The sequence below is a fragment of the Bos grunniens genome, chromosome 17 (assembly GCF_055505025.1).
Source record: "Bos grunniens cultivar Pamir isolate PY7600 chromosome 17, Bosgru_T2T1.0, whole genome shotgun sequence".
NCBI classification, from domain to species: Eukaryota; Metazoa; Chordata; class Mammalia; order Artiodactyla; family Bovidae; genus Bos; species Bos grunniens.
Window position 1 is genome coordinate 31,926,553 of NC_141181.1, and position 27,253 is coordinate 31,953,805.

At 36.5% G+C, this 27,253-nt stretch overlaps 1 long non-coding RNA gene across 8 annotated transcripts in view; it reads right to left on the minus strand.

The window, feature by feature from the left end:
• Positions 1–5,282: 5,282 nt before the first annotated feature.
• The window catches only part of LOC147355173 (uncharacterized), a 46,482-nt gene continuing 24,511 nt past the window's right edge, over positions 5,283–27,253 (minus strand). For 5 of the 8 annotated variants that reach the window (XR_015144355.1, XR_015144356.1, XR_015144358.1 and 2 more), the window contains 2 exons: positions 8,008–8,095; positions 5,283–6,521 (listed from right to left, as the gene is read on the minus strand). This is a non-coding gene — a long non-coding RNA (uncharacterized LOC147355173). Of the gene's footprint in view, positions 6,522–8,007; positions 8,096–10,126; positions 10,244–27,253 lie in introns of all 8 variants that reach the window. The other 3 variants (XR_015144357.1, XR_015144352.1, XR_015144351.1) reach the window with 3 other exon arrangements.

The following is a 27,253-nucleotide window of genomic DNA, read 5'->3' on the forward strand; positions in this document are numbered from 1 at the left end:
ACAAAACAGCTTGAGTATTACTTCATCTTGTACTTTCTAAATAATTTTCTTTTTAAAAGATGACATTGTGGATTCAGTTATGTTTACTTTTCCGTTCCAGACACGTTAGCAATATGTTCATCACCTGAATACATTATACAGAAAATAGAGTGGTACTCATTTTTTTTCCACTTTGTTTCATATCCACACGGATCTACAAGGCTTTTGTTTCATTTCTACCTATTACTCTCTACAGATAAGTTCCTTTTAAGCCAGGGAAATGAAGAAATTCAAACTTTGTTTTGGAAATTAGATTAGGAAAGAAGAAACAACTAGAACTGAAGTTACTAGTTTGTTTTAATAACTAGCATTATGTATTCCTTTGAAGTAGATTGTGTAGAACGACATTAAATATTTTATCATGAAGGCAATGTAACCACATACTGACCTCATTCTTTGGCTATGTTCATAGCTATGTCTGCATATCTCTAAAACACTTTGTTTGATTTGTTTCACGGATTTATGGCTTTAAACAACCCCATTGTTTCAGAGTAGTACATGTAACTTATGCTACAGTTACTATAAACATCCTTTTGGCAAAGACTAAATTGTTGCATATGGTTGTAGGTGGTAATGTCTAATAAAAGAGTTGATCTTGCGAGTAGAAATTTTTGATCCAATCTTTTACTGGAATGACCTACTGCACTCTATTAGAGCAAATGTCTTGTTCAAACACTGCTTTGCAACCATTTATAGAGCTAAGGAGGCCAATAGAGTATCTGACATTTAACCTGAAATTTTCTGCACAGAAGTCTCCAAATTCTTCTTAATACTCTATATAATACCCCTGTGTTTAAGGTAAAATGTTTATGAATAAAATAAAATAAATGTAAGTACATGTTGTTAAATGGAAAGTTCATTTTTACAATAAGACACCATTGTTTTAAAATAAAGTTTATTGGATCAAATAGGAGCAAGTTAAAGCAAAACTTGAAAGTATGGCTGTTTTCTTTAGAAGATACGGGTATAAATCTAATCAAGAATATGGTTTTAATTACTGCTATTGATGATATCAATACAATGATTAATGAAAGTAGAGTTAATAGAATATTGTGAAAGGTAAAAAAACAATGGTATTATCAAATCTATGATCTGTGACATCATACCTCTGCAAAATTTATTCTATCAAAGGCCCCTTTGGCTACATATATAAATAATACATAGACTAAACACACTTGAAATATTGGATATTACATGGTTGACAAACACAGTTTTCGATGTGAGTGTGCTATTAACAGATAAAGTGTTTTCAATGTGGCACTTCTAATTCTGTGAGCCCATTTATGTCCAGGGCCTCTTTTCCCAGTTTTTAACATCAGTGTAGATATACTCTAATAACTCATCTTCTAGCTCAATAACCCTATCCTCTGCTGAATCCAATCTGTTCAAGTCACTCTTTGAGTTAATAATTTCAGATTGTGCATATTTTAGTCCTTTATCTGTTTATTTTTATTCATTACCTTCTGTTGAGTGACTTCATCTTTTCATCTGTTTTGTCAGTTTCTACTTCTATTTTCTTAAACCTATTATTATTACATTTTTTTAAAGTCCTTATGTATTGACACAAACTGCAACATTTAGGTCAGTTGTGAGTGAGAAGTCAAAAAATGTTAGAATGTGAACTTATTTTGAGAACTAGTGGTTACCAGTGGAGAGAGGCAATAAGGAGTAGGCAGAAAAAAAAGGTTTATTATGAAATTATATGAAATCTTGTGTGTGTGGAATTTTTGAAAATTGCAAAGTGCTGTAGAATTTAAAGAATCTTTCATTAAATAAAAAAAAAGTATTAATTTTAAAAAGAGTGGTGTTGGGAATAAATTGTGGCTGAACTAAAGCTCCAACATGAAATGACATTCTCCTATCCATGTAACATTTGGAAATAGGGGCAAATATTCACCACAAACTTTATGAAATATGAGAGCTTTTTAGTTCAAATTGTGATTACCGAAGTTAATTCAAAGTAAGAAATTACTAATTTCAAAAAAAAAAGAAATTATTAATTTCAAATGATAATTACCAAAATGAAATGCTAGAATTGAAAAATAATCTAGATATTATAAATGAAATAAAACAGATATTTGTTGTGAATTAAATACATTTTCATTAAAAAATATTAGTTTTAAATAAACTGAGATTCAAAGAGTCATTAATGTGTGATCTCAGCACTATAGCATTCACCAACAAAAAAACAAAAACATTTTGATGTGTGTATAGGACTTGTAGCCTATATAAATGTCTGTATATTGGTTGCTGCTGCTGCTGTATTGGTTAGGAGAAACCAAAAGAAAAAGTCTCTAGCAGTAGGATACAACTTATTTTCAACATCTGAAATATGCTTTTCATATTGCATATGTTCATATTCTTAAAAACATTCCAATGAAATGTTTTTCAAATTTACCCCTTCACTCAAACTATGTGTTTCACATGATTATTTTCCTGTTCCTACCAACATTCCCTGTTGAGATCATAATGTCAATATTTTCATATGTTTTCTTTCTAAACCTAATCCTCTTACTGATTTTCTTAATCAATGCCACTAGCATCTTTTTAAAATATGATGTACAACATTTTTGAGTGAATTCCAAGTATTCATTTGGCGCAAAACTTATAACCATTAAGTACTATTGATTTCATAACATAAATACCTAATTCTTTGTACTTTACCTGCCACTAACCACACTGAGATTTCCTTTTATTTACATTTGGACAATTGATATAATCAGTTTGCTGGTTTTTTTTTTTTTTGTTTTAAACTGTGCATTTTTGAAAAATGAATCTTTCTAAAATATAACTAATTGTAGCATCTCATTTTTCTGAAATGTTTCATGTTTTCCAGTTTTCTATGAAAACTAAACTAAAATATCTATGATTTATGGGGCATTTACTTGCTCTTGATTCATCTTCAGAGTACCCTTTAGAAAGTACACTTATTGATCTCTAATAGATGAGTCAATTGAAGCCTCCTGCTCCTGCTAAGTAGCTTCAGTCGTGTCCGACTCTGTGCGACCCCATAGACGGCAGCCCAACAGGCTCCCCTGTCCCTGGGATTCTCCAGGCAAGAACACTGGAGTGGGTTGCCAGTTCCTTCTCCACAACTGAAGCCTAGTGATGTTAATTTGCCAAAGATCACAGTTTATATATCAAGGAACTCCCACTCCTGGCCTGTCAGATAGCCTGGCCTGTCAGACTACAGAATTATTTTTCCTTCTAACTCTCAATTTCACTCATTTTGATGTGTTCATCTTACGATTTATCCTCATTAACAGCACAGTGAATTAGATATTATTTATAAAGGTGAGATATCTAACCCAGAAAAGTTAAGCAGTTTGTTACAACATAATACAAAGAAGAGTGGCAAAACTAGCATTTAAAGCTTAACTAGCGTTTAAATGGCAACCCACTCCAGTATTCTTGCTTGGAGAATCCCAGGGACAAAGGAGCCTGGTGGGCTGCCGTCTATGGGGTCGCACAGAGTCAGACACGACTGAAGTGACTTAGCAGCAGCAGCGTTTAAAGCTTTTTCTGATTAAAAATCCTGTGTCCCTTTCTGTATCTCTACATGAATAACATCTGCTCAAAATTTATGTATAGGAATACTTTATCTCCTTCATGTATTAAAGACTCCTTAAAAAAAAAAAAACAAACCTGAGTTATATTTGTAAATCCCTCACTCTTTTCAGTCTTTTAAATGGGTTCTTCCATGATACACCATAGGGTCATATTCCATCTACTTTTAAAACTTTCATGAACTGCATTCTCCACAAATTCTTGACTGATTCTGTAACTGGAGAAAGATGTTTTTCTCTAAACTTCCACACATCTTGATCTCTTTTAGACTTTTTAGGGTCTTTTCTTTTCTGCACTATTCTATCTCTTTAGAGTATCTTAAGTTTCTTGAAGGGTATATTCACCTGTTTTAAAAATAGATATGAATACAGATTTAGAATAGGCCATCCAGAAATTTAATGTGCATATTAGAATATATTTTCTAAAGATAGTGAGCTTCATAGACTGATTTTAAAGTATTCAGAATCCTATACAAACAACATTCAATAATATTTCACTATAAATGTGAAAATGATCCCACAAATTAATAAAGTGCTCTTTTGAATTTTTGTAAAAGTTATGTCTTTGGACTTTCTTACGCTTTCTTTTGAACCATAGATAATAACAATATTTTTGCTAAACCAATTGAGTCATATAGATTCATAACAGTTACTTACAAGATGGTTAACGATAATATTGAAACATTTCAGTTGTATTATAATTAAAATAATATTGGACTTGAGGTGATAAACAAATAATGCCATAACATATTATGGTCTGGGGTCACCCATTTAACTTCTATGCAGAGAATATCATGTGAAATGCTGGGCTGGATGAAGCACAAGCTGGAATCAAGATTTCCAGGATAAATACCAATAACCGCAGATATACAGATGACAGTACCTTTATGGCAGAAAAGTGAAGAGGAACTAAAGAGCCTCTTCATGAGGGTGATAGAGGAGACTGAAAAAGCTGGCTTAAAACTCAACTTAAAACTCAAAATTCAAAAAACGAAGATCATGGCATCTGGTCCCACCACTTCATGGCAAATAGATGGGGAAACAGTGGAAACAGTGACAGACTTTATTTTGGGGGGCCCCAAAATCACTGCAGATGGTGACTGAAGCCATGAAATTAAAAGACTCTTGCTCCTTGGATGAAAAGCTATGTCCAACCTAGACAGCATATTAAAAAGCAGAGACATTACTTTCCTGACAAAGGTCTGTCTAGTCAAAGCTATGGTTTGTCCAGCAGTCATGTATGGATACAAGAATTGGACTATAAAGAAAGCTGAGCACCTCAGATTTGATGCTTTTGAACTGTGGTGATGGATAAGACTCTTGAGAGTCCCTTGGACTGCAAGGAGATCCAACCAGTCCATCCTAAAGGAAATCAGTCCTGAATATTCATTGGAAGGACTGATGCTGAAGCCAAAACTCCAATATTTTGGCCACTTGATGCAAAGAACTGACTCCTTGTCAAAGACAAGGAAAGATTGAACGTGGGAGGAGAAGGGAACAACAGAGAATGAGATGCTTAGATGGCATCACCGAATCAATGGACATGTGTTTGAATAAACTCCAGGAGCTGGTGATGGACAGGGAAGCCTGGCGTGCTGCAGTCCATGGAGTCACAAAGAGTTGGACACACCTGAGCAACTGAACTGAGAAATAAAATGAACATGTAACAAACAGGGATATACTCTAAGTTTTTATTAAAAGCAGGTATACAAAAATGTTTCAGAAAGAATCTTTAAAATGTTCTTTTCGACTTCACAGTATATGACAAACACTAACACAAAGCAGAAAATCCAACAAAACAGTGCATCTCAGGAAGACACAAAAATAGGTTAAAATTTTAGTATGGTGACATACACAATGAAATGCAACTAGAAATCAGTAACAGAAATAGAGCTGCACATTTCACAAACACAGGGAGATTAAACAGCACAGCTGTTAATAACCCATGGGTTAAAAAATGTCTCAAGAGAATAGAAAAATACTTTGAACTGAACCAAATGAAAATAAAAGTACAACATATCAATAATGTGAGATGCAACAAAAGTAGTGATTAGAGTGAAAGTTACATAATCAATGTATATATTAGAAAAGAACATAGATCTAAAATCCATATACCTAAGCTTCCCCTGGTAAACTAAAGAAAGAAATTTTAGCTTAAAGACAGCAGAAGAAATAATACAATTTATAGGAGACAACAATAAAATTGAAAAAATGAAGTCAGTAGGAAAAAACTGAATAAAACCAAGTGCTGTTTCATAGAAAAGATCAATAAAATTAATAAACCTCTATCCAGGCTAATTAGGACTAAAGGAGAGAAGATACTATTAGCACCAGAAATGAACAGGGGCATCCCTATTGATCTGATGGAAATTTAAACAATACCAAAGTAATATTTTGAACAACTGTATGGTCCACAAGAAGTTTGATAACTTAGATTAAATGAAACAATTCATTGAAAGAAACAAACTACCAAGATCATGTAAGGAAAAGTAGATAATGTGAACACATCTTTTTTAATATACCAATATTTAATAACCAAAAAAAAATACTTTAAAAGGCAGCAGACCAAGATGGTTTCACTGGTAAATTTAAAGAAGTAACATTTAAAGAGAAATTATATCAATTCTGTATAATTGTTCCAGAAAATAGACACAGAGGGCACATTTCCTAATTCATTCTATAAGACCAGCATTATTAAAAGCAGATAAAATACAATGAGACTCATAGGCTCTTACTTTAGCTGTTAGTTGAACAGTTACTTAATATTCATAAAATCAGTTACAGTCTAGATTTTTGACATGCCACCAAAGTATTTAAATTTTATATTTGTGAAGACCTATATTAAATTGCTGGGTTTTTTTCTTCCACAAATGGCAAATTATTTTCATATCTTGTTCTAAATCTGGTCAAGATAACCTGGAGTGATAAGAGGGGGAATATAAAGAAAAAATTAGATAGGTAGTTAGACAAAAACTTTGACTTACAAAACGAATTCATCTTTTAGAGAGGGGTTAAAATAAAACACATGACTGAAAATAAAAGCCTAGATGTCAAAATAAAAATTATCTAAAATGAGGAGAAAAGCAAGCAGAACCCTTAACAATCTATTGATTGACTCAGGATTGTATTTTAATTTTTTAGCAAGGATTTCCAAATAATGTCCACTTTCACTCAAAGAGGAGACGTATAATGATAACTGCTAACACATCAAAATACATAGTACATTGTATAGAGGAAAATAAAAGATCCTAAATAAGTTATCTATTATATTTTATGAAGGTACATCTTGTGCATCCTTTTAACAATATTTTCTAAGAATTTATTTAAAAAAATTAGCTCAAAGTAACAGTTATTTAACTGATATGCAGAGTATATCATGAGAAACACTGGGCTGGAAGAAGAACAAGCTGGAATCAAGATTGCCGGGAGAAATATCAATAACCTCAGATATGCAGATGACACCACCCTTATGGGCAGAAAGTGAAGAGGAACTAAAGAGCCTCTTGATGAAAGTGAGAGAGGAGAGTGAAAAAGTTGGCTTAAAGCTCAACATTCAGAAAACGAAGATCATGGCATCTGGTCCTTTCACTTCATGGGAAATAGATGGGGAAACAGTGGAAACAGTGTCATACTATTTTGGGGGGCTCCAAAATCACTGCAGATGGTGACTGCAGCCATGAAATTAAAAGACGCTTACTCCTTGGAAAGAAAGTTATGACCAACCTAGATAGCATATTCAAAAGCAGAGATATTACTTTGCCAAAGGTCTGTCTAGTCAAGGCTATGGTTTTACCTGTGGTCATGTATGGATGTGAGAGTTGGACTGTGAAGAAAGCTGAGTGCCAAAGAATTGATGCTTTTGAACTGTGGTATGGGAGAAGACTCCTGAGAATCCCTTGGACTGTAAGGAGATCCAACCAGTGGATTCTAAAGGAGATCGGTTCTGGGTGTTCTTTGGAAGGAATGATGCTAAAGTTCAAACTCCAGTACTTTGGCCACCTCATGCAAAGAGTTGACTCATTGGAAAAGACTCTGATGCTGGGAGGGATTAGGGGCAGGAGGAGAAGGGGACGAAAGAGGATGAGATGGCTGGATGGCATCACCGACTCGATGGACATGAGTTTGAGTGAACTCTGGGATTTGATGATGGACAGGGAAGCCTGGCGTACTGCAATTCATGGGGTTGCAAAGAGTCGGACACGACTGAGCGACTGAACTGGACTGACTGAACAGTATTAAGATGCAGTTTGTCAACATGCACTTCACTTATCTTTTTATTCTTCATGTGAAATTGGAGATGAAAATTTACTGTTTTCACCAGATGCATCAGTGATTTTAGTATCAATTCTGTCAAACAACATTAATGAATTTTTCCAAACAATATGAGTGAATTTTAAATTACCTTTATAAATAACTGCAGTGTAGTTCTGCTTGCAGTACAGCTGAGCAAATCCTATTAGATCCAACCTCCAGTAGACAGTAACAACAGACTTCAGACAAATTGAAGAAACAGAACAAAATATATGAAGGTGAAAGAAGACTCTTGAGAGGTTTCAACCTTGTCTTTTGTTTTCAATGGCTCTTAGCCGGACAATGTCAGGTTGTTACAGACACTACACAGGATGGCTCTAATGCTCACCAAATCATTCTCTTTGAGAAGTGAAGAACTAGAGGACAAAGTGTAAAACAGCTATGGCTATCAATCTGATCATATATAATACAGCTTATGGTAGAATAAAATGAGAGCTCAAATTATGTTAGATCATTCACGACTCCAAAAGTTAACTGAATTCTGAAAATGTTGGTCTTAAATATATTTATAATAAGTGCACTTATTTTTTCCAGATAAAACAGTATGTCTTGGACCACAAAGATAGAAAAAGCATCTAAAGTTATAGCTCTCTTTGGTTGTGCCTAGTTTGTACAGGGCTTTTGGCCACATGCTTTATGTAAGTTATATGCAGTGCTTATAAGAACTCTGCAAGGCAGAAATTATTATCCTCAAATGGGACTAGACTAATAAAGTAAGTTAAGCATCTATTAATTCGTAGCTAAGGTGATAATCTAGGTCTATGTGAAAGAAAAATGTTTTTTAAATCTATAGATTTAAAGCATTTGCTCTGGAAGTTGGTCATCTCTGGATCCATCTAGACCAGAGCAGACCAAATAGGGAATTTTAGGAATGTAATCACCATCCCTTGAACTACAGAATTTAGCTTAATAAATATGTCATGTGATTTCTGTGTTATTTCTGTCCCTTCAAAATATGTGCTTATGGTAAATTTAAGAAGGATGCACTACTAAAATTTCCTTTAAATGTTAAGTGTTATAGTTGACATTTGGTCAGAAGGCCTGAGATAATCCTTGACAATGTACCAAACATGGATTTTAATATATCTTGTAAATAAAAGAAAAATGCTTAATAAATGTATTTCTATGACATTACATTTATCATGGTTAAGAATTTAAAAAATAATTTGCTACCATTAACCAAATTCTGACCATATTTTATATGCTTATCATTCCTTAAGCCAAATATGTCCCCTGTTTGTGGTTAAGGTGATGGTATTGGAAGGAATGATGCTAAAGCTGAAACTCAGTACTTTGGCCACCTCATGTGAAGAGTTGACTCATTGGAAAAGACTCTGATGCTGGGAGGGATTGGGGGCAGGAGGAGAAGGGGACGCTAGAGGATGAGATGGCTGGATGGCATCACCGAATCGATGGATGCCAGTTTGGGTGAACTCCAGAAGTTGGTGATGGACAGGGAGGCCTGGTGTGCTGCAATTCATGGGGTCACAAAGAGTCAGACACGACTGAGCGACTGAACTGAACCAAACTGATTATTACAGAAAATGAAAGAGCCACATATTTTATCAACTTACTTTTATGTCACTATTCAGTAAGACTGTTGTGCTCAGAGAGTATTAATCTTCAGTAAAGGATACATCTTTTTTCTCTTCATTTTTAATGTTTAGAACTGATACTTGAGATATAAAATTTTAGTATCTTGCTATATCTTCATCCCTAATATGTTTACTGTCTAGATATGTTAAACAGCTACTTGTATAAGTAAAAAACATGTTTGTTAAACAAGAATACCATTAATTGGTTAATGGAAAATCTTGGAGAGTAAAAAGTTACATATGCTTTAATTGTCAATGTCATCAATCCCGACTTTGAATTTTCTAGATTAATTTTTTCCAGTATATCTATGTGTTTAGAATTTTGTAAATGTAAAAACTAATGAAAATAATATAATAAGCAACATGTAATACCAGGAACAAATTCCCTGGGGCAATACGTAATTCTGCCTGGCAAAGGGAAGGGGTTTGCCATTCCCTTCCTGAGATGGAAATAGGCGTGTTAAAGGACACATAAAAATGGGCACAATAAAGGATAGAAATGGTATGAATACAACAGAAGCAGAATATATTAAGAAGAGGTGGCAAGAATACACAGAAAAATTATACAAAAAAGATTTTAATGACCCAGATAACCACGATGGTGTGATCACTCACCTAGAGCCAGACATCCTGGAATGTGAAGTCAAGTGGGCCTTAGGAAGCATCATGACGAACAAAGCTAGTGGAGGTGATGGAATTCCAGTTGAGCTATTTCAAATCTGAAAGATGATGCTGTGAAAGTGTTGCACTCAATATGCCAGCAAATTTGGAAAATTCAGCAGTGGCCACAGGATTGGAACAGGTCAGTTTTCATTCCAATCCCGTAGAAAGGCAATGCCAAAGAATGCTCAAACTACCACACAATTGCAGTTATCTCACACGCTGGCAAAGTAATGCTCAAAATTCTCTAAGCCAGGCTTCAACAGTACTTGAACCATGAACTTCCAGATGTTCCAGCTGGATTTAGAAAAGGCAGAGGAACCAGAGATCAAACTGCCAACATCCATTGAATCATAGAAAAAGCAAGAGAACTCCAGAAATACATCTATTTCTAGTTTACTGACTATGCCAAAGCCTTTGACTATGTGGATCACAACAAAGCTGTGCAAAATTCTTAAAAAGATGGGAATACCAGACCACCTGACCTGCCTCCTGAGAAATCTTATGCAGGTCAAGAAGTAACAATTAGAATCAGACATAGAACAACAGACTTGTTCCAAATAGGGAAAGGAGTACACCAAGGCTGTATATTGTCGCCCTGCTTATTTAACTTCTATGCAGAGTACATCATGAGAAACACCAGGCTTGATGAAGCACAAGCTGGCATCAAGAATGCCAGGAGAAATATCAATAACCTCAGATATGCAGATGACACCACCCTTCTGGCAGAAAGCAAAGAAGAACTAAAGAGCCTCTTGATGAAAGTGAAAGAGGAGAGTGAAAAAGTTGGCTTAAAACTCAACATTCAGAAAACTAAGATCATAGCATCTGGTCCCATCACTTCATGGGAAATAGATGTTTATTGGGGCGGGGGGAGGGCTCCAAAATCACTGCAGATGGTGACTGCAGCCATGAAATTAAAAGACCCTTGCTTCTTGGAAGAAAAGCTATGACCAACCTAGACAGCATATTAAAGCAGAGACATTACTTTGCCAACAAAGGTCTGTTGCCGGGAGCCGGCATATTGCATATTGAGTGCAGCACTTTTCAGGATCTGGAATAGCTCAACTGGAATTCTATCACTGCCGGTAGCCAGCGTGAGGAACTCCGCCCATGACAAAGGTCATGAGGAAGGAGGCTCGGCACACGCAAAGGCGGGATCGAGCCTCAGGAGGCCCCCTGGAATTTCTCGAGCATTTACACCCAAAACCAGAGTCTGCCTACTTTCTGCTTTGAGCTTTCACCTACACCTCTGACTTTACGGGGGGCTGTCCCCCACTACCTCTCTCTGAAAAAAGAGTTAGCTTACAGTTCCAGTTAATAATTCCTGGGTGTGACAGTGTTTAACCTACAAACTCCTTTGGAAATCCTCTAGCCTGCCTGAAGAGGTTTTTCTGGCCACATGTGATTGTTCAGAGCCTCCCAACTGTGAGAGGCAGGAGATGTTCTAAACTGTCTAAACACAGATTCTTTTGAGTAGTTAAAAGATTGATTAGAAATTGTATTGGTGAAGGGATTTTCACTTGTTGGGCCAATGTTTGCTGCTAAGTTTCCATATCCCTTACCTGCTGTGTCCCTGGCAGTGTATTGATTAATATAATTGGTGTAAGTAGTAGCTTTAATGTTTGTAACCTGGGACCCTTGAGTTAATTCTTTTTCTTGTTATAGCCCACCACACCTTTGCTCTGTAGGAATGCAACTTTATCTAATGCTTTTGGAGGGTGGCTCCTGACCAATCACCTTTAGAGAAAAATAAGTTTTCTGAAGAAAAGGTCTTAAAATGTTAACAGGCCTCCGGGCCAGAAGATGATGCAAATCACCTAAGCTTTTGCATAGGATAAGTTTGCAGGAAGAAAGCCTGGCTTGCTGCCTGACTCTACCCCTTCCCCCATTATCCTCTATGCATAACTTAAGGTATAAAAACTACTTTGGAAAGTAAAGTGCGGGCCTTGTTCACCGAAACTTGGTCTCACCATGTCGTTCTTTCTCTTACCTTCTGGCTGAATTATTCAGCCTCTTTTCTCCACTGAATTTCCTCACTGAGCTATCCTTATTTCAGCCTCTTTTCTTCACTGAATTTTACTGAGCTATCCTCATTCTATTACTCTTTATATCCTTAATTAACATTTAATTAAGCAATTGTTTCCTGATCTTCGCCTACGCCGTCTCTCCTTCGAATACCCTGGATCAGCCGGGGCTGGTCCCCGGCAGTCTGTCTAGTCAAAGATATGATTTTTCCAGTAGTCATGTATGGATGTGAGAGGTTGACTATAAAGAAAGCTTAGTGCCAAAGAATTGATGCTTTTGAACTGTGGTGTTGGAGAAAACTCTTGAGAGTCCTCTGGACTGCAGGGAGATCCAACCCATTAATCCTAAAGGAAATCAGTCCTGAATATTCATTGGAAGACTGATCCTGAAACTGAAACTCCAATACTTTGGCCACCTGATGCGAATAGCTGACTCTTGGATAAGACCCTGATACTGGGAAAGACTGAGGGCAGGAGGAGAAAGGGATGACAGAGGATGAGATAGATGGTTGGATGACATCACTGATTCAGTGGACATGAGTTTGAGTAAGCTCCGGAAATTGGTGATGGACAAGGAAGCCTGGTGTGCTGCATTCCATGGGGTCGCAAAGAGTCAGACATGACTGAGTGACTGAACTGAACTGAACTGAGTGGTAACAAAAGCAAACCTTAGCAGAAATGAGAAATGAGGATGAGATGGTTGGACGGCATCACCGACTCAATGGACATGGATCTTAGCAAGCTCCGGGAGTTGGTGATGGACGGGGATGCCTGGCATGCTGAAGTCCATGGGGTTGCAGAGTCAGATACGACTGAGCGACTGAACTGAACTGGATTTCCAGCTGTGATGCAGTTATATAAGTTAGACACTGGGACAGAAACCTGATATTCTTATAGATTCAACACAGCTACATATTATACATGTACTGTGGAATGGAAGCACATGCACATATTTAGAGGTATATTGCCCCATTTGAAATAGGGAAGGAGAATGGATCACGGAACTGTTTCTAGAGAACTGAGCTTTGGAGGGTGAGTACGGATTAGTAAAGCAACATAATATATAAATAAATAAGGAGGTTTTAATCAAATATAAAAACAAACAAAACAAAAAATTATGCTGTGAAATATTAATAGCATTCTGTAGTAAGGAAACCACAGCCTGTTAAATGTAAGACAAGATTGGGTGAAGATAAGACTGAAAAACTGGATGAAGTGAAATATCAGAGGGTCTGTATGCCATGGGACTTTTATCTTGTCAATTTTAATGCAGTATTGAATATTTCAAGGGGGCACTGCATAGATAACCTTATCAACAACATACGGGATGGATTTAGAGGGATGCAGGCCATGCATTTTAAAGAATATTACTCAAGATCCTTTTAGTTGCAAGTCATACAAACCAAGCTTGAAATAGTTTAAGCAAATGATAGTAATATTTTGTTCCTCATAACCAAGCTTAGGGAAAGGCAGAAATAGGGCAAGGCCCAGGAGAGAGAAATTTTATAGAACTTAATGTATGAGTATTGCTATTCTCTGCAATCCAGTGTTTGTTCCTGTCACCATAGACCTTCTTCAAAAAGGCTGAAATAAAGGTTGATGCCAGTCTCTAGCCTCCAGGGAAGACCCTAGGTCAGGTCAGAAACTTAAAAAGAAAGAATCTGACTTGGATCCATGCCCGCCTTTGCAGGTTACTCACTGTGAAGTTCAGGATATAGTATAATGTGACAGGTTCAGATTGGGTGAAATTCTTATTTTTCATTTCTCATTTAATCACTGTTGTCAGGGAGACAAGGTCCTATAGGAAGATGGCAATTTTCAGTTGAATGTCAAGGTGTATAGGTAAGAGGAAAAGGAAGGAGCACATCCTCCAAAGAGGAGAGTTGTTGCTGTACTATTATGGGTAGGCATCATATTAATAAAGTAAAAATAAAAACAGATGCTGTTAAAGTTGATAAGGCTTGTTGAGCATCTGAACCACAGTAGTGGTTGAAGCAGAAAAAAAATTTTAGAAGGTAAAAGTCAGTAAGACATGAAAAATACTAGGTTATGAGAGGCAGTTGGAAAATGAAGAAATTTCCTGTATTTTGACTTGAGGGACAGATTAATATCAATGATGTATAGAGTACTGTCTGGGAAATAAACTGAACATTCCACTTTGAGATGTATATTTAGAAGAGTAATTCCAGCACATATAAAATATATAGCAATGTTCTTAGAGGCTGATGAAGAGAGAAATTATTTTTCTGGTTGGGCGACAATTGTTTTTTACTTACATTACATGCAAAAGATTGTTTTTTTCTGCTTGTTTTATTTTAGCTTGAATATTAGGAAGAAAATATGCAAAGTGCGTATTCTGGGCTCTGCTATACAACTAATGCTTAATGAAAGACAGGTACTATTAAATCATTGATCATATGGATAGTAGAAAATGACATGAAGAAAATGAACAGTGCTCTTTTTTCTAATTTGGGCAGCTGGCTTTTTATGTATTTTTAATGAATGATGAGAACATTTAAAATTTAATGACAAACCTTCACAAAAATCAGCAATGGCAAAATGTTGTTTAAAAAAAAAAAGAAAGAGTAGAGTCAGGGCAGGTATTATGAACATTTCCTTTAAAGAATCAGATAGTAAATATTTTAGATTTTGTGAGGCATAAAGTTTCTAATCACAGCTATTCACTGCATTCATTGTGGGAGGAATACAACCATAAACAATAATGAATGAATGAAAACAGTTTGACTGCATTCTCGAAAAACATTTAAAAGTATAGGGGGTGGAGGACAGTATTAGACCATTGAGCTATAGTCTGACGACAATTGACATAAGATAAAGAGCGGCATGTATGGGGACTTCCTGGCAGTCTAGTGGTTAAGACTCCTGCTTCCACTGCAGGGGGTATAGGTTCAATTCCAGATCAAGGGACTAAGGTCTCCATGCTCCCAGGGAAGGCCAAAAAATAAATAAATAAATAAATAGAGGTATGTACTCTCATATTGATATTTCATGTAGATTTACAGAGTAATTTGGAATCAAGCAAATTATAAAGGCTTTCATATATGGCATTATTTAACTATTGTTGTAGATACACAGCATGTTGGTCTGATGAACAGAGAACACAGAAAATATTTTTTTAATCCCTACAACATCACTGTTCAAAAATGCAGGTATGTATTATAGCATCTAGTTTAAAGAATAGGAGAATATGAGGGCTTGAATGCTAAGCTAATGATGGAAAGAAAAATCCAAGATCTTTTGTAAAAGACCTAGGCCAAGATTCTGTCTACATTGCCTATATTCACTCTGAAGGGAAAGAAAACAATGGGAATTTAGCATAATATGCACTTTCCATATAAAAGTTATTTTAAATATAGTTTTTATTATTTGGGTTCTCCCCATGTAAAATTTCTTTTAGGAAGACTCTGTCACATGAGTCTCTTAACAATCCTTTATGACTGATGTTCCATCAGAATTTCCATTGTGCTTCCCAGAATTGTCAAGAATTTGGGGTGGAAATCATCCTCAGTGATTCGCTTCAGGGTAACACTAAATCATATTGATGACATTAATACCACATGCTGGGCTAAATGTTTTGCTCCACTGAAAAGTTGCAAAGCATGTGTAGAAAAAGGAGTTCTTAGATGTTCCTATCCAGATGAAGTCTATATCAAATACCTCTAGTTGCAAAGCTTCAGTAGGTAACCAGAAATATGGTAAGCCTACCTTGCTGAAAGAGAGTTAAATGGAAATGGAAACCACAAGATGTGGTGTTGGCCTGAGGGTTCTTTCAACAGCTACTGCTTGACATCTGCAGCATTCAACAGTATGTTCCTTTCCCTTCCCATTTATCTTTAAGGCAGACACTACACGATCCAGCAGACAGAGAAATACACAGGGATTTCTGTTCAAATCTATCATTTATCATCTGGATTACTATCTTTAAAATCTGGAGTAAATTCATTAGCAACCTTTGACTCTGCTTTCCTTGTCTCAATAAGGGACTAATAGCATGCCAGTTCTTAGTATAGAGTACTTAAGAGAATAATACAGGAAAGTTACTGAACATTTTTTTTAAAAAGTCTCAAAGACTATGTCATCACTGTTCCTGGTTTTCCCAAGACACTGATGATCACCTTATAGAATACTACTAATTTCTACTCTCCATCTTTCTGTTGTATGTATTTGCACATAAATTCATTATGTTGAAATTGATAAGACCAAGGACTATGAGACAGAATTCTTAAATTAATCAGAGAATACTATTAGTGGTTGAACACCAATGTTGGTTGGTTTGCTGGGAAGGTACATCCCTCTAACCCAGGGAGTGGCTGTGTCACCTGTTCTGTGTATGTATAATAAATTGTGTTCTTCATTTACATTAAGGAAAAAATAAAAAAAACTTGTCTGCCTGTGTCTGCTGGTCTCATTCTCATCAGTCTTACTACTATTGTTAATCTTAATACAGTGCTATAAATACCCCTCAAAAGTTCACATGTTACTCCATTATTAAGCATTAAGTCAAACTGATTTTTATATCAAGTGCTTAGCATTCATCTTGGAAATATTAATACTAAAACACTGCTCACTGCTTTGGAGTCGTAGGGAATTCAGTAGGCAATTTGTGATGGAAAAAGAAGAATTCATAACTCGTTAAATTTTAATTGTAGGATAATTTCTGTAGAAAACATGAAATGTCCAAGAAGTTTTCACTGTAGCTTGCAACAAGTTTGGAAGTTTCTCCTACCATTCTCATAATAAGACAAAAAGGCAAATAAACTGGAAAAAAAATTCTTCCTAAAAATCATCAGAATTGAGATACTAGGCAAAGGATTTCTGAGAAAAGTGAAGAGAGAAGTAGATACAGAGCTCCAGAGCTTATATGGGTTGCAGAAATCAGGGAGCAAAAGTTCATTTTGAGGTCAGAATCAGTATGAATACTTAAACTATAGTTGATGAATTGTTGAAGGTTTAGTGTGGATTAAGTTGAGAGTTAGAATATCTCCAGCAATAGGAGTGAACCTTAGGTGAGGCCCACAAGCTTTCAAGAATTTAACATCCAGAAGCCCCACCAGTTCTTATTCTGAATATCTAAGGGACATTCACTCATGCTTCTGGAAGTGAGATGAAAAGTATCAATTATGAAACATAGCCAGAGCATTCCATGCTACCTTCTGCTCTCTGTTTAAAAGGTCAGCCCTCAAGGGAAATTACTTGATCAAAGCCTTTTTTGACATGCGAAAGAGCAATTAGTAAATTCTGCCACCCTCTACCCACTCTGCCAAGCCTTACATAGCAGAGATAAAAGAAAAGAAAAAAAAAAAAACAGGACAAGACATTCTTCTGAAATCACAGCCCAGTGACTTAGGTTCAGGAATATAACAAACAAATAGAAACACACACACACACACACAAAGGGAGATTTAATCACAAAATTATAAAACACTTCCTCTATCTGATATCTCTATCTGCTATCCTATCAAAGAACTCCAAGATAACACAAGTGAATTATAGCTGAAAGTACCATAAGACAGAGTCATTTTTAAGAAAGAGTTTTTAGGGAAACCTAAAGAATTGATACTTTTGAACTGTGGTGTTGGAAAAGACTCTTAAGAGTCCCTTGGACTGCAAGGAGATCCAACCAGTCCATTCTGAAGGAGATCAGCTCTGGGATTTCCTTGGAAGGAATGATGGTAAAGCTGAAACTCCAGTACTTTGGCCACCTCCTGAGAAGAGTTGACTCATTGGAAAAGACTCTGATGCTGGGAGGGATTGGGGGCAAGAGGAGAAGGGGACGACAGAGGATGAGATGGCTGGATGACATCACTGACTCGATGGACGTGAGTCTCAGTGAACTCAAGGAGTTGGTGTTGGACAGGGAGGCCTGGCGTGCTGTGATTCATGGGGTTGCAAAGAGTCGGACACGACTGAGTGACTGATCTGATCTAATCTGAAAGACAACTAAAGGGAAAAAAAGAAACAAACAAAAAAACAAGGATACTAAAGAAAATTGAATTCTCAGATACCTCTAGATACAGGAAATATTTAATATGGCTTAATTCCTAGCCACTCTCAAGGGACTCTCAAGAGTCTTCTCCAAAATCTCAATTCAAAAGCATCAAATCTTCGGCATTCAGATTTCTTTATAGTCCAACTCTCACATCCATACATGACTACTGGAAAAACCATAGCTTTGACTAGATGTACCTTGGTTGGCAAAGTAATGTCTCTGCTTTTTAATATGCTAATTTGGTCATAGCTTTTCTTCCAAGGAGCAAGCGTCTTTTAATTTCATGGCTGCAGTCACCATCTACAATGATATTGGAGCCCAAGAAAACAAAGTCTCTCACTGTTTCCATTATTTCCCCATCTATTTACCATGAAGTGATGGAACCAGATGCCATAATCGTAGTTTTCTGAATGTTGAGTTTTAAGCCAACTTTTTCACTCTCCTCCTTCCCTTTCAACAAGAGGCTCTGTAGTTCTTCTTTGCTTTCTGCCAGAAGGGTGGTGTCATCTTCATATCTGAGGTTATTGATATTTCTCCCGGAAATCTTGATTCTGGTTTGTGCTTCATACAGCCTGGCATTTTGCATGGTGTACTCTGCATATAAGTTAAATAAGCAGGGTGACAATATACAGCCTTGATGAACTCCTTTCCTGATTTGGAACCAGTCTATTGTTCCATTTACAGTTCTAACTGTTGCTTCTTGTCCTGAATACAAATTTCTCAGGAGGCAGGTCAGGTGGTCTGGTTTTCCCATCTCTTTAAGAATTTTCCACAGTTTGTTGTGATGTACATAGCCAAAAGCGTTGGCATAGTCAATAAAGTAAAGGTAGATATTTTTCTCGAACTCTTGCTTTTTTGATGATCCAGTGGGTGTTGGCAATTTGATCTCTGGTTCCTCTGCCTTTTCTAAATCCAGCTTGAACATCTGGAAGTTAACTGTTCATGTGCTGGTGAAGCCTGGCTAGGAGAATTTTGAGCATTACTTTGTTAGCATGTGAGATGAGTACAACTGTGCGCTGGTTTGAGCATTCTTTGGCATTGCCTGTCTTTGGGATTGGAATGAAAACTAACCTTTTCCAGTCCTGTCACTACTGCTGAGTTTCCCAAATTTGCTGGCATACTGAGTGCAGCACTTTCACAGCATCATCTTTCAGGATTTGAAATAGCTCAATTGGAATTCCATCACTTCCACTAGCTTTTGTTAGTAGTAATGCTTCCTAAGGCCTACTTGACTTTGCATTCCAGGATGTCTGGCCCTAGGTGAGTGATCACACCATTGTGGTTATCTGAGTTATGGAGATCTTTTTTATATAGCTCCTCTGTGTATTCTCGCCACTCTTAATATCTTTTGCTTCTGTTAGGTCCGTACCATTTCTGCCCTTTATTGTTCCTATTTTCTTATGAAATGTTCCCTTGGTATCTCTAATATTCTTGAAGAGATCTCTAGTCTTTCCCATTCTATTATTTCCCTCTATTTCTTTGCATTGATCACTGAGGAAGGCTCTCTTATCTCTCCTTGCTATTCTTTGGAACTCAGCATTCAAATGGGTATATCTTTCCTTTTTTCCTTTGCCTTTAGCTTTTCTTCTTTTCTCAGCTATTTGTAAGGCCTCCTCAGACAACCATTTAGGCTTTTTGCATTTCATTTTCTTGGAGATGTTCTTGATCACTGCCTCTTGTATAATGTTCTGAACCTCCATCCGTAGTTCTTCAGGCATTCTGTCTATCAGATCTAACCCCTTGAATCTATTTGTCACTTCCACTGTATAATCATAAAAGATTTTATTTAGGTCACACCTGAATGGTCTAGTGTCTGAATTAAGTCTAGTCAAGGCTATGGTTTTTCCAGTCATCATGTATGGATGTGAGAGGTGGACTGTGAAGAAAGCTGAGCGCCAAAGAACTGATGCTTTTGAACTGTGGTGTTAGAGAAGACTCTTGAGAGTCCCTTGGACTGCAAGGAGATCCAACCAGTCCATCCTAAAGGAAATCAGTCCTGAATATTCATTGGAAGGACTGATGCTGAAGCTGAAACTCCAATACTTTGGCCACCTCATGCGAAGAGTTGACTCCTTGGAAAAGACTCTGATGCTGGGAGGGATTGGGGGCAGGAGGAGAAGGGGACGACAGAGGATGAGATGGCTGGATGGTATCACCTACTCAATGGACATGAGTTTGAGTGAACTCCGGGAATTGGTGATGGACAGGGAGGCCTGGCATGCTGCGATTCATGGGGTCGCAAAGAGTCGGACATGACTGAGCGACTGAACTGACCTGAATGGCAACTTATGACAGTGAGGTGCATTTGTGGCATAAAACTGCAAAGTAGAAGGACGTGTGCACATCTTCTCCCATGAGAACTCCACAATTACAACTTGCTGCTAAACAACGGTTGTCTGGAGGATTTTGGATCCTACCAAAAAAAGATACCCCACATCCAAGGGCAAAGGAGAAGCCCCAGAAAGACAGTAGGAGGGGTAAAATCACATTTAGAATCAAATCCCTTACCCGCCAGAGACACTCAGAGGGCTCAGACAAGCCTTGTGTGCACCAGTACCCAAAGACTCCACATAACTGAGCCAGAACTGTGTTTGAGTGTGTACTGCAAAGGCATGGGTCAATCATGGCCTGCCTCAGAAGCATGGGCTCTGGGTGCTGCAGACCTGGGTATGGCATAAGCCCTCTTGGAGCAGGTCACCATTAACCCCACCACAGAGCTGCCAGAACTCACACAGGACAGGGGAAACAGACTCTTGGAGGGCACAAACAGAACCTTGGGGCACCAGGACCAGGGGAATGGAGCAGTAACCCCACAAGAGACTGACCCAGCCCATGAGTATCCAAGAGTCTCTGGTGAAGGTGTGGGTTGACAGTGGCCTGCTGCAGGGGTGGGGGCACTGAGTGTGGCAGTGCCTGCATTGTACCTTTTGAAGGAGGTCGCCATTATCTTCATTACCTCCACCATAGTTTGGCCTCAGGTCAAACCACAGGGAGGGAACACAGCTCCACCCATCAGCAGAAAATTGGATTAAAGATTTACTGAGCATGAAGCCACCCATCAGAACAAGACCCAGTTTCCCCCTCAGTCTCTCCCATCAGAAAGCTTCCATAAGCCTCTTATCCTTATCCATCAGAGGGCAGACAAAATGAAAACCACAATCACAGAAAACTAACCACACTGATCACATGGACCATACCCTTGTGTAATTCCTTGAAACTATGAGCCATGCCATGTAGGGCCACTCAAGATGGACAGGTCATGGTGGAGAGTTCTGACAAATTGTGGCCCACTGGAGAAGGGAATGGCAAACCACTTCAATATTCTTGCCTTGAGAACCCCATGAACAGTATGAAAAAGCAAAAAGATAGGACACTGAAAGATGAACCAGCAGTCTAGATGTGACTAAAAAAACAAATAAGTGAGCATGAAGAGAAGTCACTAGGAACCTCCCTAGCCAGAATGCAAAAAGAATAAATAAACTAAAAAATTAGAATGTTCAAAAGTGTGGGACAGTCACAAAGTTTATGCCATAAACATGATGGAATTCATGAGGAAGAAGAAAAAAGAAGAAGAAATACTTGAAATAAATATAATAAAAGCATTTCCCAACATTAATGACAGACACAAAATCACAGTGTAAGATGTTTGGAGAACACCGAAGAGGATAAGTTCCAAAAATCAACACCTAGGAATACTGTATCATAACTGCAGAAAACCACAAAGAGAAAATCTTGAAAAAACACCAGGAGTGGAATTGGGAGGTTGAAAAGGGGTATGGGTATAGGAGAAGTAGAACCTTATCTATAGAGAAAGAAAAGCAAGAATTATATTAGATGTCTCTTCATAAACAGTGCAAGCATGAAGAAAGTGGAAGGAGGTATTTAAATAGTAGAAGAATTAAAAAAAAAAAAAAAGGAGAATAGAATACTGTATCCAGAAAAATTTTTGCTCAGAATTGAAGGGGAAATAAAGATTTTCCTTTCAAAATGTAAGGGAATGGAAGGAATATGTTGCAAGTAGACTTACCTTGAAAGAAATGTTAAAATTAATTTTTAGGAGAGAATGCATAAAACATAGGCCAGAAACTTGGATCTACATTTTAAAAGAAAAATTATGTGAGGAGGAACAAATGAAAGTAAAATAGAACCTTTTGCTTATAACTCTTAATTGATTTACTAGATAACTGTCCAAAATAATAATAGCAGCAGTCTCAGTGACAAAATTAAATAAGATGAATGCCAGCAGTATTGTAAGGAATGGGAGGGGAAATGGGAATACTATGCAATAAGGTACCTGCACTTTCAGAGAAGTGGTATAGTGTTTTTGAATAGTTATAAATATATACTGTAGGCTTCCCTGGTGACTTAATGGTAAAGAATCCTCCTGCCAATGCAGGAGACAAGGGTTCAATCCCTGAATCCGGAAGATTCCCTGGAAAAGGAAATGGTAACCCACTCCAGTATTCTTGCCTGGAAAACCCCATGAACAGAGGAGCCCAGTGGGTTACAGTCCATGGGGTCACAAACAGTTGGAAATGACTTAGTGACTAAACAACAAAAATATACTAGAAACCCTAAGGCAATCACTAAAAAGTTTAGAAAAAAATAATGGTTAGTATGCAAAGAGGGGAGAAACATGGAATTACATAAAATGTTCAGTTAAACCAGAGAAGGTAGAAAAACAATGAAAGATTTATAAAAAAAAAAAAAAGGACAATAGAAAACAGGAAAAAAGAGATAGTAAATATTAATCTAACAATATCAATAATCACTTTATAATTTTAAATATATTTAAAGTGACTATTGATATGTCAATAAATATGCTAATCTAGATGCACCAATAAAAAACAGAGAATGATAATGTGGATAAGTCAAAAAAACAACTATATGATATTTATAAGAAATTCGCTTTACAAAAGTAAAGGTATGGAGAAAGGTATGGATATAGCATGCTGCTGCTGCTGCTAAGTCGCTTCATTCGTGTCCAACTCTGTGCAACCCCATAGACGGCAGCCCACCAGGCTCCTCTGTCCACGGGATTTTCCAGGCAAGAGTTCTGGAGTGGGTTGCCATTGCCTTCTCCAGATATAGCATGCTAATACAACTCAAAAGAAATTGGAGTGACTATTAATTTCAGACAAAGTTAACTTCAGAAAAAGAAAATTTATAAAGAAATAAAGATGAGCATTACATTATGATAAATGGATTAGTTCTGCAAGAAGACATAAAAACCTGTAAGTGTATGTATCTAACCACAGAGCATCAAAATTAAATATGAGACAAAAGCAATAGATTTACAAAGAGAAAACCACTATTCAAGATTTCAACACAGTTCTATCAATAAATGACAAGTATCAGTAAGGACAGTTTAATTGAACAGCATTAATTAATCAACTAAATCTAAATTACATTTATAGAATACTACATTGAACAAAAGTAAAACACATATTTTTCTTATGTTGAATGTTCACCAAGATAAACCATTTTCTGGGCCAACACCTTTAATAGAACAGAAATCAAATAAACTATGTTCATGCAGATCACAGTGACATTAAACTGGAAATTGGTAACAAAAATGATTGCTGGACAATCCCAAAATATTTGACAATTAACAATCACACTTATAAATAACACATGGGTCAAAGAATAAATGTCATTTTTTTTTCAATGAATGAAAACAAAATACAACTTATAGACATTTGTAGAATGCAGTAAGTGCAGTGCTTAAAGAGAAATGTGTATCATATATAAATGTACAAATATTTTTAAAAAGAAGAAAGATCTAACATCAATAATCTAAGTTTTCACTTTAGGAAACTTGAAAAGTAAGATCAATATAAACCTGAAGCAATCAGAAGGAAATAATTATTCCAGAAATTAATGAAACTGAATGTCTACTGCATTGGCAGGAGGTCTCAGGAAAATCAATGAAACCAAGAGCTAGTTCTTAAGAAGATCAATAAAATTAATAAGATGCTAGCCAGGCTGAAAATGAAAGAGGAAAGGAGGGAAGGAGAGAGAAGCAAGAAGAATATAAATGAAACCATCATGATGGATCCACTAATGTTAAAAGGACCATAAGAGAATATGATGATGAAGTCTATGCTTACAAACTTAATAACTTAGATAAAATGGACCAATTTCATGAAATACAATCCACCAAAACTCAAACAAGAAAAAAACAGATAATCTTAATATGCCAATCTTTATCAGACAAATTTAATCAATATGATAACATTTCAAACAGAAAGCACCCAGGCCAGATGGTTTCACTGCTGAATTTTGCCAAACGTTTAAGGAAAAAAGTGTACCAATTTTATACAATCAATTCCAGAAAACAGAAACAGAGGGAATATTTCCTAACTCTTATGAAGCCAGTATTACCATAAATACCTCCATCCTTAAAATACAAGGATTTTACAAGGAAAAAGAATATAGATGTATATTTGTCATAAAGTGAAAGTGAAGTCATTCAGTCGTGCCCTACTCTTTGCGACCCCATGGATAGTAGCCTGCACCAAGCTCCTACGTCCATGGGATTTTCAAGGCAAGAGTACTGGAATAGGTTGCCATTTCCTTCTCCAGGGAATCTTCCCAACCCAGGGATCGAACCCAGGTCTCTCACATTGTAGACGGACGCTTTACCTTCTGAGCCACATATACAAAAAATATTAGCAAATAAATAGATTCTACCAATGTGTAAATAGAAATATAATCTCAATCAAGTTGGATTCATTCAAGGTGTGCAGGGCTATTTCAACATTTGAACATCAATTAATGTAACCCATCATATCAAAAATCTAAAGATAAATCATGATTATAATATAGATCCAGAAAAAGCATTTGACAAAATGCAACACCCATTCATAATGAAAAACTCTCGGCAAACTAAGAACAGAAGGGAATGTCCTGAATTTGAAAAAGAACATTTCCAACAAACCTAGAGCTTGCATCATAATTAATGGTGAGGAAACATGTGTGTTCCCTCTAAGATCTGAAAAAAGCAAAAAAAAAACCTATCACATCACTTCTATTCAACATCATACTGGAAGTCCTAGCCAATGAAATAATATATAATTAAAAGGTATACATACTGGAAAGGAATAGATACTGTCCTTGTTCACAAATGATGTAATTTTTAATGTAAATAAATTGCACATAGTGGTCCAAAACACTCCTAAAAATAGTAAGCTATTACAGGAAAGTTTCAAGATACAAAATTAATATACAAAAGTCAATTGCTGTCTTATACACCAGCAATGAACAGCTGAAATTTGAAATTAAGAATACAGTATCGTTGACATCAGTGCCAAAAATAATGAAACACTGGGATATAAATCTAGCAAAAATGTACAAGACATACATTAGTATAATGACAAAACTCTAGGAGATAGTGAAGGACAGGGAACATTGGAGTGCTACAGTCCATGGGGTCACAAAGAGTTGGGATATGACAGCGATTGAACAAGGACAAAACTATAATGAAAGATCTAAATAAATAGCCCACATTGATTGATGGGAAGACAATATTTTTATGATGTTACTTATTCCCACTTGATCTAGAGATTCAAGGAAACTCCCATCAAAATCCAAGGAAATGATTTTGTGAATATGTTAAGATGGATTCTCCAGTTTCTAGACAAAAGACCCTGAATAACCAACACAATCATACAGAAGTAGTAGTTTAAGGGCTGACCTTACACACTTCAAAACTTAGTATTAATACATCAGAGGGCATGGCAACTCACTGCAGTATTCTTGCCTGGAGAATCTCCATGGACAGAGGAGACTGGTGGGCTGCAGTCCATGGGGCTGCAAAGAGTCAGACACAACTGAGCAACTAAGCACAGCACAGTGATTAGAATATTGCCTTGGTGACAGAATAGACAAAAAACAGAAAACACAAAACTCTAATAAAATACAGGGTAAAATCAAATGTGACTTTGAAATTGTTGAGTAGTTTTAGACACATCACCGATCCTTAGAAGAAAAACTTCCTATTTCAGATATGAATACATTTAAAACTTCTGCTTTGTGCAAGACTCTACTAAGAAAATAAAAAGACACACCCTCGACTGGGATAAAATATTTGCAAAACACATATATCATAAAGAACTTGTATTCCAAATACACAAAGAACTCTTAAAACTGAACAATAAGAAGCTACCCAATTTAAAAATGGGAGTGAAATCAGTACAGACACCTCATCAAAGAAGATATCCAGATGTCAAATAACCATGTGAAGCTCAACAGTGTATGTCATTAGGGAAATTTCACATTAAAACAAAGTGATTTTCAATTGACTAAAATCCATTCAAACTCTCATTCATTCCCAGTGGCAGTAAAAACAAACAAACAAACAACAACAACAACTACCATTTTGGCAGTTTCTTAGAAAATTAAGTACAGTCTCACCACACGATCCTGCATTTGTGATCTTAGGTATCTTCCCAAATGAGCTGAAAGCATAAAAATCTGCACCTGAATGTTTATAGTAATTTTATTCATAGTTGCCAAATAAAGCAACCAAGATATCCTACAATAGGTGAATGGAATTCTGCTGTATCATACAGTGGAATATTATTCAGCATTAAAAAGAAGTGAGCTATCAATCCACAGACAGACATGGAGAAAACTTAAATGTCTATTCTTAGAGAGAGACGCCAGTCTTTAAAGGGTATATACTGTGTTACTCCAGAGGCAGGTGTTGGTGTGGAAGGAACACAGGGATTTTAGATCAGTGAAACTACTCTGAATGATATTATTATGATGGATACATGTCATTATGCATTTGTCAAAACCTGTACAACATAAGTAAAACTTGATGTAAACCATGAACTTAAGTGAGTAATAATGTATCAATATTAGCCCAGGGTCATTAGAAAAGACCTAAAAAAAGCAGTCCTAAGGGGAAAGTTCATAGCAATACAGGCACACCTCAAGAAACAAGAAAAAAGTCAAATAAATAACCTAACTCTACACCTAAAGCAACTAGAAAAGGAAGAAATGAAGAACCCCAGGGTTAGTAGAAGGAAAGAAATCTTA